This window comes from Dipteris shenzhenensis, chromosome 6, assembly GCF_047967505.1.
Source record: "Dipteris shenzhenensis isolate YYH24624 ecotype China chromosome 6, Dip_SZ_1.0, whole genome shotgun sequence".
Lineage (NCBI taxonomy): Eukaryota > Viridiplantae > Streptophyta > Polypodiopsida > Gleicheniales > Dipteridaceae > Dipteris > Dipteris shenzhenensis.
In genome coordinates, this window is record NC_141601.1 from 53,590,126 (window position 1) to 53,607,559 (window position 17,434).

The window sequence follows — 17,434 nt, forward strand, 5'->3', positions numbered from 1 at the left end:
AGAAATATTTGTTCAAAGCATGAAAAAAATAAATAACACACCTTCAACATATGCCTCTTGCACTGTACCCTTGAAGTCTTTTTGAAGTGACTTCACTATAGCAAGTTTCTTGATTTGAGAGTTCTTTAGAAGCTCTTCAACCTTTCCTGCTTTTGCAAAGCCACTAACAAGGGTGTTACATGGTGTTAGCTTGCTTGGTGAGTCAACACCTATACCCTTCAATGGACCCAAAGTCATGAAAGGCAATGACTCTATAATAGAACCGAATGTTAGGATCAAAGGATAGCAAGGGAAAGGTTACCATCAAGAAGAATTATGGAGAAGACAAGCATACATTGTAGGATTTGTGATCTGGTAGTGATTACAAAAGACTACAAGAAATAACATTCGTGATAAGAAACCAAAATCGATAGAAAGAAAGCTTGCAACCTATAGTATGAGTTTGTTCTTGAAAGAATTGGATGGCCGAAGACATCTTTGCAAGGCTACTACAAAGAAAGAGAAAATGCCAATGCAATAGAAAAAGAGAGAGAGTGAGACAAAGAGATCCAAGTTCCAATAGCATCTCAGGGGATTGAGCTTACAAAATTTTTGTATACCACGTGCATTCAAAAGGAGGGGTATTTTAATTACACTTTTGGAAAAAAATTAATAGGATTACAATAATAAAAGGGGGGTTTTAATTCAACTTTAGAAAAAAATATGTCAGTTCATAAGTAAAGAGGGGTAGATTGTTTTTGGGGAATATATTAGTTGAAGGGTTTTAAAATACTCTTTGAATGCACGTGATCCCTAGGGTTTCATAGTAGTGCACGCTCTGAGAATAGTGTCATCTAAAGTAAGTGGGAGAGCAACAAAGACGCAAGTTTGAGTAATGCCATACAAGGTTGAGGTTGAGCGAAGCAAACTACAAGGTTGAAGAAAACAATGAGGATGAGCTTCAAGGGAGCTGGGCATAATGTAGAGCCAAGGGGAGACAATTGGGAAAACTGCATCTACCCCCCATCTACCTTGGAACACATGATTCACTTCATCACCATGTGTGTGAATGTCTTTCTTAGTTATCAAAGGCACTCCTATGCCCTTCAATCAACTCGAAGAGGTGAAATGTGATGACTCTATAATACAACCGAATATCAAAATAGAGAATTGCAAAATAACAACATTTGTTAGGAGTGGAGACGATTCAAAAAAGTGCATCTACCTTGGAACACATCATTCACTTCGTCACCATATCTGTGAACACCTTTGGTAATCATCAAAGACTATAAACCTACAAAATAAAGAAACATAAGAGGATGGCAAAATAATCGCGTTCATTACAAGTACAAATAGATGTGAAGCTGAATGCACCATGAAATACTGGATTGACTTTGTCAAATGTCTCTAAGAGACATCTTCACTAAATGTGTTGCTTGCTCTTCGACATTTGGCATTTCTTTCATAAGCAGGAGTTTGTTGCAAGGCCCAAGCTTGTTGCAAGACTCCTTGTTTTTTAAGTCAAGCCATGTGTTGTCAAGTGGAGAAGAACTTGATAAAGATATGGATCATGCTAAGCCTAGTCTACACCAGATCATTGGAATAACTAAGGAGGCTCAAAGTACATTAAACAAGACATGAGAGGGAGACAAAAGTAGGCACACTCAATCTATTGCAATGTGTATTGAACAATACAAATATAGGCTTCTTATATAGAGAGATCCTTTAGAATACTCAACACTTGTGGGACCCTCTCATCCACATCTCTCGTAGTGGATGTCCTTGCTCCACATCTTCACATCATGTAGTCCACATCCTTGAGTGGCTACTTTAATACATTCCTACACCATACCTTAGCCTCTAATTTAGGTGCTCATGGCACCATATCTGAGCACCTCCCCTTGGTGCCATGATCCATTGGCTACCATAAGGTCATCAGATGTGAGTTACAAATCCATCACCTCCCCTTAGTGCATACCTTGCTACTTAAGGTGGTCAAGTGTGGTTTTTACATGTCAATACCTCCCTTGAATGCTTGCATGGTTACTTCTAGGTGGTCAGGTTTGATTACAAGAACATATGTTGTTCTTGTCACATTATGACTCCACATAGTTGATGTGCTAGTTCTTCAATCTATAGTCTTCTTCTTTGTGTCCTAGCTTCTTGCAATGTTGACACTTTGGTTTGTTCTTCAGTCTACAGTCACTTTGATAGTGACCCATCCTTCCACAATGGTAACACTTCGTTGATGCTTTGCTGAACAATGCTTGTTCTTCATTATTACTACTGCATGTTGATGTAGATGTTGATGTTGATGCCTTTAACTCTCTTTCTTTCTCAAGAAGAGATGATACACATTCCTCAAACTTTGGATTTGGAAGATTCTTCAAGGTAATTGTCAGTGCATTGTACTCTTCAAGCATGCTTTTAAGAAAGATTGCAAGTGCATCCTTTTCTCCTACTTTTTCATGTATGCCTTCTAGCTGTGTCATAATGCTTTTGATCTTGTTGGACAAATTGTGCCATTGATTCATTGAAGCACTCATGTGCAAACCATAGAATTCAATCTTAAGATGAATTTCTAGGTTCTTTGCTTTTGCACCAAACACTATGTTCAACTCATCCCATGCATCTTTAGCATGATCCTTAGAGTCTATGTGATGAATTATGTTTGGACCCCATTGCAAGCCAATCAGTGATAGTGTTGCTTCATCTTTTTCTTTCTAGGCTTCATTTTGTGCAGTGGGTATGTCTTCTTTTATAGTCTTCCAAATCTTTTGATGCATCAAGAGATACCTCATTTGTGTAGACCAGGTGTGAAATCCTTCCCCATTGAACTTCTCAACAGTTGGGATGCGTATTGCCATTGTAAAGGTCTTACCAGTGGAAGAAAATTTTAAATCTGATAGTGTCTAATTTCATACAACAAAATTGACTTGACAAGCACGTAGAGCTCGAAAAGGTGATCACTTTTCCTTTTTGGAGCAAGTGCAAATTCTTTTTGAATTGTAAGTTATGGCTTATTGAAGTTTAAAATCAAGAAGTGGCCCTTGATGATGTGGCATAGGGATTCACATGTAGCATTCAAAAATGTGCTTACTAAGGACCTTTGTACTTAGGTGACACTATGCCATGTAGCAATCTTCTAAACAAACTAAGTTAAGAGAAAGCTAACCAAACTTGACCATGGTAAATTTTAAGTGTCCTATCCTCCACGTGGCATTTTCTAGGATCTGAGACCTTGGTGTGGGAAGGCCTGTAGCAGCAAAATGGAAATGGCACAGTGCTCTTCTCTGATGATAGCATGGTGGAGTCATAATTTCATCTTCGTGGTTGAATATGAAGGTCGTTTTGTAGGAGTCTATTGCGTGCACGCTGGCTGGCTCATTGGTGGCATGACGCAGCTGTTGTGCTGCTCATAACATCAATGGTGGAGTTGCCTATGTTGGATACCTCATGGCCATTGTTGATGTAGATGGCCTTAGCAGCTTAGCGCAGGCTTTGGAGCATCAACTGTTGAGAGAATCCTGTGCTATTGTCTCTGTCTTGCTGGAGTGATGGTGTGTATGCAATGCTTGTCATAACCTCATAACCTCTACGTGCTGCCTTGGCAGACCGCCAAGTAGTCCTTCCAACTTGCTTGCCATGTGCTTCTACACTGAGGTGGCTATTGGATAAGGCTCTTGGTCAATGGCACGACTAAGCTGAGTGATGGCCAGCATAGTTGAGTCTTGTGCTGTCGTTGAAGGGCTATCGAAGCACTTGCTACCAAAGGCTACAGTAACTCAAAGTTGCTTAGTCTCTAGCTTTGGATAGGCTAGAATAGAACTAGAAAAACTCTGAGTACCACTTCTAACACTCACGAAATAGTCTCTCAATGTAATGAATAAAGGATGAAGATAAATCCTCAAAGGAATGAAGGACGGAAATGTATCATGGAAACTTCTCTCAATCTAAGCTATTCTAGGTTTAGCTAACTAGCTCTGATACTATGATAAAGATACAGATCATGCTGAGCCTACTCTACACCAGATCACTGGAAGAACTAAGGAGGCAAAAAGTACATTAAACAAGACATGAGAGGGAGCCAGAAGTAGGCACACTCAATCTATTGCAATGTGTATTGAATAATACAAAGATAGGCTTCTTATATAGAGAGAGCCTTTAGAATAGTCCACACTTGTGGGATCCTCTGATCCACATCTCTCCTAGTGGATGTCCTTGCTCCACATCTTCACATCATGTAGTCCACATCCTTGGGTGGCTACTTTAATACATTCTTACACCATACCTTAGCCTCTGATTTATGTGCTCATGGCAACATATCTCAATTGAACTCAGTTACATTGAAAGCTCTGCAAAACATAGGAGATTGAAGTCGCAAGAAATTGAGAAGAAATCCAATGCACTATAATTGAAGAAGATTGGAAGAAGCCACAATACCATGGAATGTAGAAGTGCCTCGGCATCATAGCCCTTTTATGTTTTCTCTAAACTTGTTCTCCAAACCTATTGCAGTCATTCGCTTAGAACCAAAAACAGAAAGATATGTACAAGTATGACTTAAATGAAATAAGCATGAAGCCAAAAGATTGCAAGCCCGTGAAACCTCTCTTGAAGTTTGTACTCTCGGTGTCCATTGATTCTACAACAAAATCCAAGGTTTCTTCCCTATGATCTATGAAGAAAGATGGAAGATACAAATCATCAACACAAGGAAGGAATGCAAGTGTTCGAACATGATTTCTTATATATAGCTCCAAAAACATTCAAACCCAACGCGCCTACATGACATTGAAATCCCTCACAAATGCCTTCAATTGCCTCAATTCATGAATGCCAACCATGCATAAGACACACCAAAATCATGGCATCACTTAAATTCCCTGAATTAAATCCTTACTATGGATAGAATCCTGCATGAAGAAAATCCATACATCCCATGAAGACAGCCACAAACTGTTGCCAATTCGTCCGCCTATAAACACTGCCACAACATCCTCAAAATTACGTTGATGCCTACACTTTAAGGAGCTGGTGACATCTATGCTGCCAATGAACTTCTCAATGTGCATCATGCCACAAGAGCACCGCGCATTGCAGTCTGCTTTGAATTTTTCTGCCTGTAAATAGCAATAGAAGCTGCTATACATGCATCTAAACTTCAAAGAACCAAGGACCTCGTCAAATCTAAGCAACGAAGATCGCCACGAAATGGTGAAAAACCATCACATAATAAATAATGGCATGGGCCACTAACTACATGTACGTGTACCAAATTATGCAATACATGACCAAAAAATAATTAAATCAGACCACAATTTATATTTTTCTCTTTGGAAAAAATGGAATCATTACTAAGGCCTTCCCAAGAGCAGGCCAGAAATTACCTCCTCCTTGTCCCAACTTTGGTGGCTGGTACAAGCAGCCTTTACCTCAATAAGGTAACATGGCCTCTACCTACTCCATGATCATCTTTCAACAACTCTTTGGTGCTCATAGAATTCAACACAAGCGCGTCAACAACCCCATTAATAGCTTGTGGTTCTCGAGTCGGGACTTATGTTGAAACCAATAGGGTAAACAGGCTTGTACCTTTCAAATGTCGACAGCCCCCCTATTCTATCCATGGAAAGAACCACTAAAGAGGCATGAAAAAGAGGGGAAAACACTTACATATTAGGCTCCTATTAAAGTTCAGATAGTCAACGTGTGTCATAGTACTAGCCCACCAATGCCTTTGGTATTGGATACTTAGAGTCGGTGCACACGGCAATAAAAATGCTGATTGGTGCATGGTTGAAGCCTGGCATCAAATAATGTGCGTGAACTAAAATGGTGGGTATTCGAAAATCTGACAAGGGCTCTCAATGAAGGACATGATTTGTAAGTGGCCAGCTGACCAACTGCTCTGTGAGTGGAAGAGTGTGTAGGTGGAGCTTTGTGATTGGCTTGGGCAGAGTAGCTTGTGAGCTCTGCACTGGTCGAGGAGCAATTAAAGCATTGGAGATCCAAACGACACCTTGTGATTGAGAAATGGCGCTCCAACGCTGAAATCCTCAACCTCCAAAATGGATTTGCTAATTTCAGCACCTAAGTGGCACTCGAGTTCCTATGGCAAATTCAACATTCAGACGTGTGAACAGTTTGAATTGCAACCAGTGGTGCACTTTTCTAGAGTGTGCAGTGGACGTTAGAGGGTCTCCCCGAGTCACAGATTCTGTAGGGGAGGCTGCCCATTCAGCAGGGGAAGCTTTAGCTTCATTTGCATCCTCGCCTGTCTGCTGCTGGATGTTGCTAGGCAAAAGTGAGAGGCTGCACTGGATGGAACCTGCTTTGCAAGTCTCCACCACATTGCAGATACCTTACTCCCCCAGCAAAAAGTGCTGCATTTTAGCAATAAATGATCTAGCAGCCGGTTGTAGCAGCGAATTGCTGGGTTGGAGTTTGTGAAATAGAGGCGCGCAAGGTAGCAGTCCAGTGCCACCAGAATTACATCGTTCAGCATTTGCTGAGACATGGGGCTACAAATTTATTCAGCTAGTGAGGCTCCCCAAGCGCCACTGGCTGGCGCGGGGAACCTGAAGTCCTCTTAGTTTCTCCACCATGCCATGACTTTCATTTCGACGCACAACCGCACAAGCCCTTTAGGGGTGCATAGTACTAGCCCGTTTACCCAAGGATCCTGACTCCCTCGATCCTCAGTCCCGACTCTCGGACTCTGGGGCGTGCCACCGGCACACCGAATTTCGAAAATGTGAATCGAGGGCTCACTGCTCAGGACTCAGTGCGTCGCAGGCACTGGGGATTGAGCACGCCAGGAAAGCAAGACTCGTTCGTCTCTCAAGAGTGACATTTCGTCTGTCTGTACTCGGGTTGCAAGTCACGATTTACGTAGAATATGCAACTTTTACTGTCCCGGAGTCAGTCCTTCAATCTCAATTCCTGATGAAATCAGCACATTCGCCGAGAGCCGCCGACTAGCTCTTCACGGGGGACGGAGAATCACGTCATTCTCTTTTGTCGCGCTCTCTCAAATCACTGCTGTTCACCCTGTCCAGTGTGCAGCGAGAGTCTTTGCGTTACGATCAGTGCGAACCTGACTGGGTGAAGAGATTTCAATTTCCCATCGTCCTGACTCCTCATGTGATTCTACTGTGAGTCTTGAGAGACGAATGAGTACTTGCGGGGTCAACCGTCGCTCTTGTTTGCAGCTTTCCAAAGAGGACGATGCTTCTTGACCTCGAACGAGGCAGGCCCAATTTTTAAATCACATGAATTGCAAAATTTCTGAAGTCCTAGATATATTTTACCAAAAAAACGCATAGATTTACGTAACAACCTTTTTAATGGCTCATTCTTACGTTCGGTTTGAAAATTTGACCATCGAATAGCTTTCCGTGGTCGAGAGCTGAGAAGAGAGAGGTGCGAGTCACAAAGAGGCCCCTTCACATTATTGTCTTGCTTTGGCAACTTCCACACTTAAATCAATCCCTACTTTTTGGCCTGCCGTCGGGGTAGCCTTACCAACCCTCGAGTTTTGGCAAAGCCAAAAATCCTAATTTTAATTTCGTAGGAATTATTAACTAATTATTTAAGGCATTTTTGCATGCCACGTTTGGTTAGTCCACTTTGATGCCTCTCATTGGTTGTTCTTTGTGATTATTTATTCCTTGCGTGCAACGAGCCCGTTTTAGATTCGATGGAGGAAATGTGGTTCAATTCGTCGTTACTTTGTTTGCAAGGTCTGTGGCCTGAGTCGCTAGAAGTCCTTGTTGGATTCTGACGTGCAATCCTAGCAACGGTTGGAGAGTCTTCATGATCCATGAAGATTGGAGATTCGACTGTTTTAACGAAGTGTTTCAAGCTGTAGCGGGTGAGTTTGTTTCTAAATTTGTAGGAAGTTGCTTCTACACACCGTTTTTGCAATCCTAAAGACTGTAGCTACTGGCAAGAACCAAATTGATGAATTCTTTGACTACATATGAATAGTTAATCTTGAGGGGCCAAATCCCCAACTGTATCGTAACGCAATAAGTAAGAGACGCTGTGTGTGGCAAAAAGGGTCGTAGACATTTGTGTAAATTTTTTGCTCGGAATGGGCAAGTGAAGGGCTTCTAAGGTAATCAATAGATTGTAGACAATTTAAGTCGCCACTCCTTTGCACTTCCTTCTACACTGCTACCAATGTTCGTAGGTCTTTAACAACCTTTGTCTTACGTGTGCTATTACCAACAATTGTAGGAGCCTTTTGTATAATTTAGATATTGCATATCTTCAAATATTATAGCATATAATTTCTGATGGCATTGGCTACGCATAATTTAAATAGTACTGTTTTTTTTTTTGAAATTGTACAAATTTTTTTGCAGCGGTAATAGCCATATCCGCATGCTTGTATGTGGAGAAAACATCATCCCCACCTAGTCCTAAAGCAAATGCATTTCTACTTGCATCCCCAAGTAGACCCCCTAAAGAAAATCTCTTGAAGAATTCCCCAATTAAAAAGACACCACGATGCTCTCTTAAGAATTCTTTCCAAGAGGTGGTGCAAGAGGCATACGCCCAAGGTAACCATCATTTTAATTTTGTATATTTCAGAAAAAATGGCACCACATGATTAGTTTCCCTTTTGTTTTGTTGTATTTTGTGAAAAAGCTTATGCGAGAGAAACCAAAGTATGTGAATTTTAAGTGTACTATTACATCTCGTGTACAACATGCAAGCAAGCCTTTGCACATGAGTTGTTGTGTCAAGAAGAATGATTCTAATTGAATAATCATTGGATATAAATATGTGTTTATTATCTTTTCTTGGAACACATTATGTATTGTTGGGAAGACGCCGAATTTGAATTATTTCCAATTTAAATAATATTGGCATTTTTATTTACTTTGCAAAACATTTCGTTATACATTAATTACATTATATGAAATTAGAAAGATGTTGTTGCTATTGCTTGCAATTGTTAGGTAGGCATGCTTACTCAATAGAAGTAAATTACAAATAGAAAATTGAATAACCTTCTTACGTAAGTTGAATTCTTTAAACTCACTTTTCCTTATTCTTGCATTTGTAGCAAGCAAGCAACTTGCATCCAAGGAAGAAAATGATGAAGTAAACTCACACAATGCATTACCACATAACTTCCCATATTCTACAAAAGCCATAGTGCCTTCAAAAGAAAACTTTGTAGGAGGTGGTAATATAATGGTGTCTCTAGGGATTACCCAACTATTTGATTGTGCCCCATATAGATTTGCATTTGAGGGAAAACTCCTTTGCAAATATGGCACTTACAAAGTCCTCCACCTTCTTGAAAGGAGACTTAATAGACAAATTTTGTTCACATACAGTAACCTTGCTCATTCCATCTACAGATTTTCACCAATTTGTCAACTTCTTGCAAATTGGTGAATTTTATAGAATAGAGGGTGCAACTATTGTGGCAAAGGTTCCAACTGAAGGTTGGACTTCTAAGTTTTCTCTACTTGTTGATGCAACTACTTGTATCATTAGAGGAGAACCCTTTGAAGGTAACCTTCGTTTAGAGCCCGATCACTCCATTCGCACATATTTGCATTGGGCTGTAGAAAATATCAATTTTGGAAAACTATCAATCTCTAATGTTATGGGGATGCTTGCAATAGTCACTTATCAAAGTTGCAAGTGATGAGGGTATGGCAAACCAAATCATAGTTGCAAATGGACCAAGACATGAAGACAGAGCTACTGTAAGTTAACTCTTTCATTGAGATTTATTTGCTATTTACTTCATTTGAAATGTCGTGTAACCAAAACAAGATAATCCTAAAGTTTGTTATATAGTTGTTTTTTGTGAAGGAAAGAAAATCCACTCTTAACCAGTCCAAGAGTTTAATGAAGAAGGAGTTGTTATGTACGTCTCTCGGGGGGGTTACTCATCATATGTAACCCTATCACGTGAGTTCAACAAAAGGATTTTTTTTATTTCTAAAATTTACAGAAATAAATATACATAAGGGACTACTTAAAATAGTTTTGGAAAAAATTTACAGATTTGTATAGAAAAGGGGTACATTTTATTAATGAATTCCTTTACAGATAAGGGACTTTAAATATAGGCCTTGAATGCACGTGATATAAAGGGTTTATACATAGTGACCACCCCGAGGTACGTCTTGAAGAATGTATCATTCTTAAAGGCAAAGGGAACAATTTGTGTGTTTGATTTCACCATCTTGGTGGAGGCTCCAGAAGGACCAACCAAAGATGACCTTAAGCAAGCTTTTGTTAGCCAAGTGGCTCGTCTTGGCTACGGAACATAGGTAACAACAATTGAACTTAAGACCATTTTCATAAAAATATTGCTAATCTTGTCTTGTTTTTGTTTTAGGACTTTGGTACTCTTCACTTCACCAACATCAATGCCGACTTGCTGAAGTACGTATGTGAGGTTGTGGCAGAGTTCATGTGAGCCATCACCTTCTTTGACCATATTGCTTCTCTTGCAAGAGCGCTCAAGCCATTGCCCAAATCCCTTTATTGACAGCAGAGATAGTTCAACATGGTGGAGAACAAGTTCCTGTGCATATTTGTGGACCCTATGTTGACATTGTGCTTTGCCTAGGAGTTCCTTTTGTAGAGCTTTATGATCAAGATCTCATGATGGATCGTAGGATGCTTAGAACTCTCAAACCTACAAGAAGCTTTACAGTAAATAGTTCGGGCTTCATTATTGCATTCCAAGCAAATGTATGATGTATGACTCTTTTCATAATGCATATCCTCCACTTTTGTGTTATGCAAATATTAAATGATTTGACATTACGTTCATCAATTTTCATTTGAAATTGTTGGATGGTCTTCACTTACATTTATTACTGCCTCAACATGAATACCTTTGAATGTCTTCAACAAAAGCAACTAACGATAAATGAAGATTTTACATGTAATAACCCAATGAACAAAAACACACTTACTTGCCTTCTCCAATTCTACCCTTCTCTAAGTTATGAACAGTTATGTTCTTTGTGACAACATTTGCTTGACTTCTATACCAAAAAATACACCATGGCACAAGTTGAGTATGCACAATAATGATGTAGTCATGACAAAGTAAACCATACAATGCTTAGTAGAAAACTCTGCAACTTCACATGCACTCATTGTAGATATACTTGAACATTTTCATACCATGTTTGGAACATCGTTCACTTTGATATGTTATGATGGAATAAAGTTGCGAAAGAAAATTATTATAGGAAAAGCAAAACAAGCACTTACCAAAACCTTACTTTTAGAAGAGTCAATGGACATTAGTAGAGTTATTCCACTATGCCATCTAAAACACAAATGTACATACAATGTATGGATGGAAAAATATGAAAACTTGTTGCACAGTCTTATTCTACAAAATCCAACACTATGTGCAAAAAGATATAGCATTGTTTCTTCATAGCAATGTTTTGGAGGGTATGTACTTCCTAAAAGCAAATCTTAACAAAATATATAAAATGAGAAAAACTATTTCCCCAAATCCTACTATTGCAACGAAAGTGCAAATTCCAAACCCACGTATAGTTGCTCAAACTTGTAAATGCAAAAGAAAGTGAAATCAAATAACTCCACAAGAACACTATGCATGTAAAATATTAGATACTCCAAGCCACCCATGCATTTGTTGTGGATCATTGAAATTCAAATGCAAATTGCATAAAGTAAAGGAAAAACACAATATTTTCTTACAAACCAATGGTATCAATATACACAATTCTCACTCTTCAAATCATTCTCTTTGTTCTATTTGCTATAAAGACATCAACAATAATAAAGTACCGTTGCTAGTTCCAAAAACATGAAGATGTCTTGTAAAACAACCTACACATCAAAACTTAATAATGTTGAAGCATGCCTAGTTTCAATTAGGATTCCATTTGCCCAAATTAGAGAGTTGGCCTATGAGGGCCAATATGGCCTACATGGTAGTATTACAAATGTATTTGTAGACATTGATAGAGCACAACGAGTGTTGCCCAGGTTCCTCAATGAAAACGACACAATTGCAGTTGCAATCAAGCGAAAAATTTCATTTAAACACAACTACATGAGTGGCATTGTTTGTCCTACATTTACAATGCTTGTTCTAAAAGAATTATTGGGAAGCACTTTGTACATGCAATACAATGTGTCCGTAAATACTCTTTGGGAGGAACATGTAAAATCTTTCTAAGAGGAAGAGTTACAAAATGAAAACAAAGATGATGACTATATTGAAACAATTGACGAAGATATTGAAACCAATACTTTGGTTCATGGAATATACACAAGTCAACAAGTTGTTGATTTTGAAAACAAAACCATTGCAATTGCTCCTTCTAAAGGATACTCCCCATTGAGTATCTTCAAAGACAAACATTGTGAAGAACTTGCATTTCCAAAATTATTCTTTGGTAGTCCTAGAAATTATACTATCCTTGAATGTACTTCATACCAAGTAATTGCTTCTTGGGAGTTAACAAACATTGATCTTTGATTTGCATTGTGCATAGAAAATATCTTCTTCAAGACAATGAAAATTCTAGTTCAACAAGTACTTTCATCATCTTGGATTCGAATGTGTGAGGCACAAACAAATGGAAAAACTCTACAAGTAAAAGATGCAGTCTTGGATACAAACATTGAAAAACTATTGCAATCAAACATAGGATATCGAGACTTGTCTCATCTCCATACATCTTTTGATACAAGTACTATCTCAAGAAGAATCTCTTTGCAATGTTACGCCAATTGGGGGCTCCTTCATTCTTCATCACATTGTCCTCCATTGAGAAGTTATGGACACCATTGGTAGAATCTTTGCAAATGCTAAACAATGTCCTTGAAGAATCCAAGCATGTTAAACATACAATTGAGGAACATGATTCGTTCATACCCTCTTACAATAGCTCAATATTACATCCACAAATTCCAAGCCCTCAAGACGCTTCTATGAAAGGGTGAAAGCATGCTACGGTGTCTAAAAAAGTAATCTTTTTGGCAAAGGTTCTAGCATAGATATAGTACTAAATTGTGTACTAAAGGGCACTGATAGTTGGATTAGATTTCCGCATATTGAGCAGTCCACGATCTGCAATCTACAATCCACTCTCAATTGAGGATGATTTCCCGTACATCGAGGAATCCGCGATGTGCAATCTACTCTCTTCTCTCTCGTGGAATCACTCGTACATGTTTGAAACCATTGACAGTCGACTCTCTTCTCTCTGGTGGAGTCCTGTCTCTGTCCTTGCAATTATCTCTGCTCATCTTCACTAGAGGTCCATTGCTCTCTCTCTCCCAGAGGTCCATTTCTCTCTCTCTCCCTGGCTCTCTCCATTCTTTGTGCAAACTAGCTCTCCCTCTCTCTCATTGAAGCCCTTGCACTTTGGACTGTATGCTCTCTCTGGCGCAAAAACCATTTATGTTTGAGTGATTCTACAGCTCTCTCTCTCTCTCTCATTAGGGGAGAATTGGGGTCTCTAAAGGGCCCCCAATTAGTGTTTCCTAATTTCAAGGGGTTAGTGAGGGATTTGAGGCGTACCAATGGGAATGCTCCTTTTTGTGGAGCAATGCCATGTTGAGGTGGCATGTGCATAATAAATGCCAAAGGAAATAGGTGGTTTCAATTGGAAAACCATGGTTTGTGCTGAAAGAAAACCATGGATTTTGAGGAGAAAAGCACCAAGTTGGGGGAGGAAGAAGCGTGTGCTTCCACATGTCCTTGAGCACCAAAAATTTGAAATTTTTCCCTACAAAGGTCCAAGAAATATATTTAATGCATGGAAGTGGCCTTGCAAGTGGGAGGAAGGAGGAAATCCCATGAGAGTGACATGTGGCACTTCGCTTTCCAAAGTAAGGGCCAGAACAGTGAGCAACCCCATGTGGCTACCACATGGCATAACTCACCGCCACCCGCCCAAGCCACCTACCAAAAATTTAATACGTGACTGGTGCACCTGTAGGGAATGGAACCCACAACCTCCTATACATCATTCAAGAGCCTTGACCACTAGGCCACCAAGCCAACCGTGACACTTCTCCCTACCAGGTGAGATATAAAATAGCCTTGGTTCTTCATTTCGTGGATCCTTGAGCATAAATGCAAGGCAAAACTATGTACAGTCTTCTAAAACCACCTTGTCATCCTTTATGACCCCTACACATAGGATTGTATTAGGGAGACTAATCTTTTGCTAATCCATTCCTTACGAGGCCCTTTCAAGACCCCAAATCTCCCCTAATGAGAGCTCTCTCTCTTTCTATCTCTCTCTCAAGATGACTTTCTCGTACAGTAAGATTGAACATGCATGTTTTGATGTATGGTCTTCTTGTGTCGTTCATTAATTTATGATTTACCATTGAAATACGGTTGTGCGCAAGATGGAGAACTCTGCACTAGAAGTGTCACACCATGAAGAGAACTTGCTCAATGCACTACCACAGCATTGCTCCGAAAGGAACATGAGACACTTGACGTTAATAGTTGTGCGACATTTCAAGCATACCACAAAGAACTTGGACTTGAGAACGAAGGCTGACATTTTGTCTAACGTTATAAAACATCCAGATATGCAAGAGGTTGTCGATGAGACAAATTTTCAAAGCCAGTCCATATCAATGGCAATAGTGGATAATCTAAAGACATCATTGAGTCTTGTGAAAAGAGTAGAAAGTGTTGATAAGTTAACAAGCGAAGAGAGCAACTCTCCACATGATTGCTAACACTTCAGCATTTAAAAAATATAGTGATAGCAAAGTAGCTAAAGCCCTTAAAATTCAAGCATGGAATCTGAAGAAACATCGCATGGACATAAAACAAGCTTCCTTCAAATGGGCAGATGGAGGTCGAAAGCATAAACAGGATTCCTTAAGTTGTGAGGTTGTTCAATGTGTTGTCCAGTTCTGGAAAGACAACACCAGGGTTTCCCCAAACAAGAAGGATGTTTGCAGGCATAGGCTTGGCCAAAAAAGTATGCAATACATCCCACCCATTTCTTGGAGCTCACAAAGGTGCATCTTGTTGGAACTTAGGGAGAGAGGAGAGATTCATCATGGAGGTGAGTGAGAACACATGAGATATAGCAATGGGTGCTCTATTCATTGTGAGAGGGAAGTCCCTCTTTTATAGAAATGGAGAGAGGGTGGCCTAAATCAATGGCACCTCTCCTACATCAAAGGAGGTAGCTCCTAAATCATAGGAACTCCACAATCATTGGCATCACCCCATGTGGGGGTCTTTGCATTACATCATCACTTGTGTCATGGTCTATGGCACCAAGTGTGCCTCTTCTACACACACACACACACAACCATATGACTGCTAGTGGATGCACACATGCACCTAGCAAGCCCTTGATCACATATATCCCAACATACCCCCCCTCAAGGGTGTGCCTCTTGCAATGTCAAGGATACATCTAGTCTCATAGTTTCTCATGCCATCTCATGGTGTTCACACATGGCCATCTCATGGTGGTCAAGGATAAATCTATGTCTAGGATCTCATGCTAGCAAAGGTTCCCAAGGGTCAAGGTTTACGAAAATGGGATAGACCCCCCCCCAAATGGTTCTCTCTCTTGCATGTACAAGGATTAATCATAGGCCTTTGTGTGGACCTAGTTTCTCATGTCTGCAAGAGGTACCATGGGAGCAAACACACATCACATGGCCTACATCATATGGTGACCAGAGGTGATTTACAAAGACTATATGGACTAAAACATTCTTTTTGGAGTACTAATCCAAGAAGAGAACTTCAAAATTGACTACATGACCAAGTGATGATAAATAAAATTCAAAAGACAAAGTGCTCAAAAGGCATAGTCCTTGTCTTCTCCACAAAGTTTGATTCTTCATTTGTTGATGGAGTCTTTCCTTCAATAAGATTTTGTTTGTTGTTGATGCAGCTCTTCTTCACATGAAATGCTTCATTCTCTTGGGAGTCATTCCTCTCCTCTTCTTGGAATTGTCTCTTAGAGAGCAGCTGTAGAGAAAAACTTTTTACATGGCAATACTCCATAGTATGATTGGGTACTCCACAAAAGGCACATATCTTTTTCTTGGTGTCCACCTTGATGAAATATTCACCATTACAGGGCTTTACTCTCATTCTAGGCTTCTTTTGGAATGCTTTCCTATGAGACATAATCAATGTTAGAGGAACAATATGATGAAGGCATATTGGGAAGGTCTTACCACTAATGTGGTAGTGTCTAGTCCCTTACAAATAAGTCTTCTCCACAAGTATAATTGGTTGGAGGGATAGTTAGATACCCCAAACTCTTAGCATAAAGGAAATACAATGTCTATTGCTTCAAAAAAATAGCATTCAAGCATATTCAAAACATAAATGCATTATGAGCATTTACCAAAACTGTTAAACTGCAGGACAGTGCTCCACAAATAAGATTGAGAAATGTCTCAGATCACTTCCAATGGTCAAAATTCCAAAAGACCAAAGATAACTGACATAATAATGAAACTTTCTAGCACTTAACCATATTCAATGGTTCATCTTAGAAGCAAATATTACTGTTACCCCCAAATTGAGCAGTCTGAAATTGGAGGGTGCAATTCAAGCTGAAGAGAAAAGATTTGAAAGGGCTTTCAAAGGGAAATGGAAGCTCTTATTGAGGACTACTTCCAATAGAGAGGATTGTTAAAAAAACGTGCAACATTGCTCATGACAGTAGTGCCTTCTCCGATTGATCTTTTGCTTGTTTCTCCTTATTCTTGCAAGCATTTGAGCTCAAAATTCATGAACATTAAGCTCATAGTGTCGCCCACTCGTGACTAAGAGGAATTGGCAAAATATTGTGTCAGTAGGTGGAATTGCTTGAAAGTTCATCGAGCAGAGATTGTATCAGCACGGGCATTTGGAGGGAAAGAGGGCAGAAATGAAGAAGAAGATGGAGGGTGGAGAAGAAGATGATGAGGTGGCATATTGAAGCTACAATGGGCTAGGGACTCAAGGAGGCTCTAATACCAAATGTTGGAACTTGGGGAGAGAGGAGAGCTTCATCATGGAGGTGAGTGAGAACACATGAGATATAGCAATGGGTGTTCTATTCATTGTGGGAGGGAAGTCCCTCTTTTATAGAAATGGAGAGAGGGTGGCCTAAATAAATGGCACCTCTCCTACATCAAAGGAGGTAGCTCCTAAATCATAGGAACTCCACAATCACTGGCACCACCCCATGTGGGGGCCTTTGCATTACATCATCACCTATGTGATGGTCTATGGCACTAAGTGTTCCTCTTCTACACACACACACACACAACCATATGACTACTACTGGATGCACACATGCACCTAGCAAGCCCTTGATCACATATATCCCAACACATATTCCTTCTTTCAACGAAGCCCAAGTTACACACTATTATTTGATACTCTTTACAACTATTTAGTACTGTCAAGGATAATATTAGTATT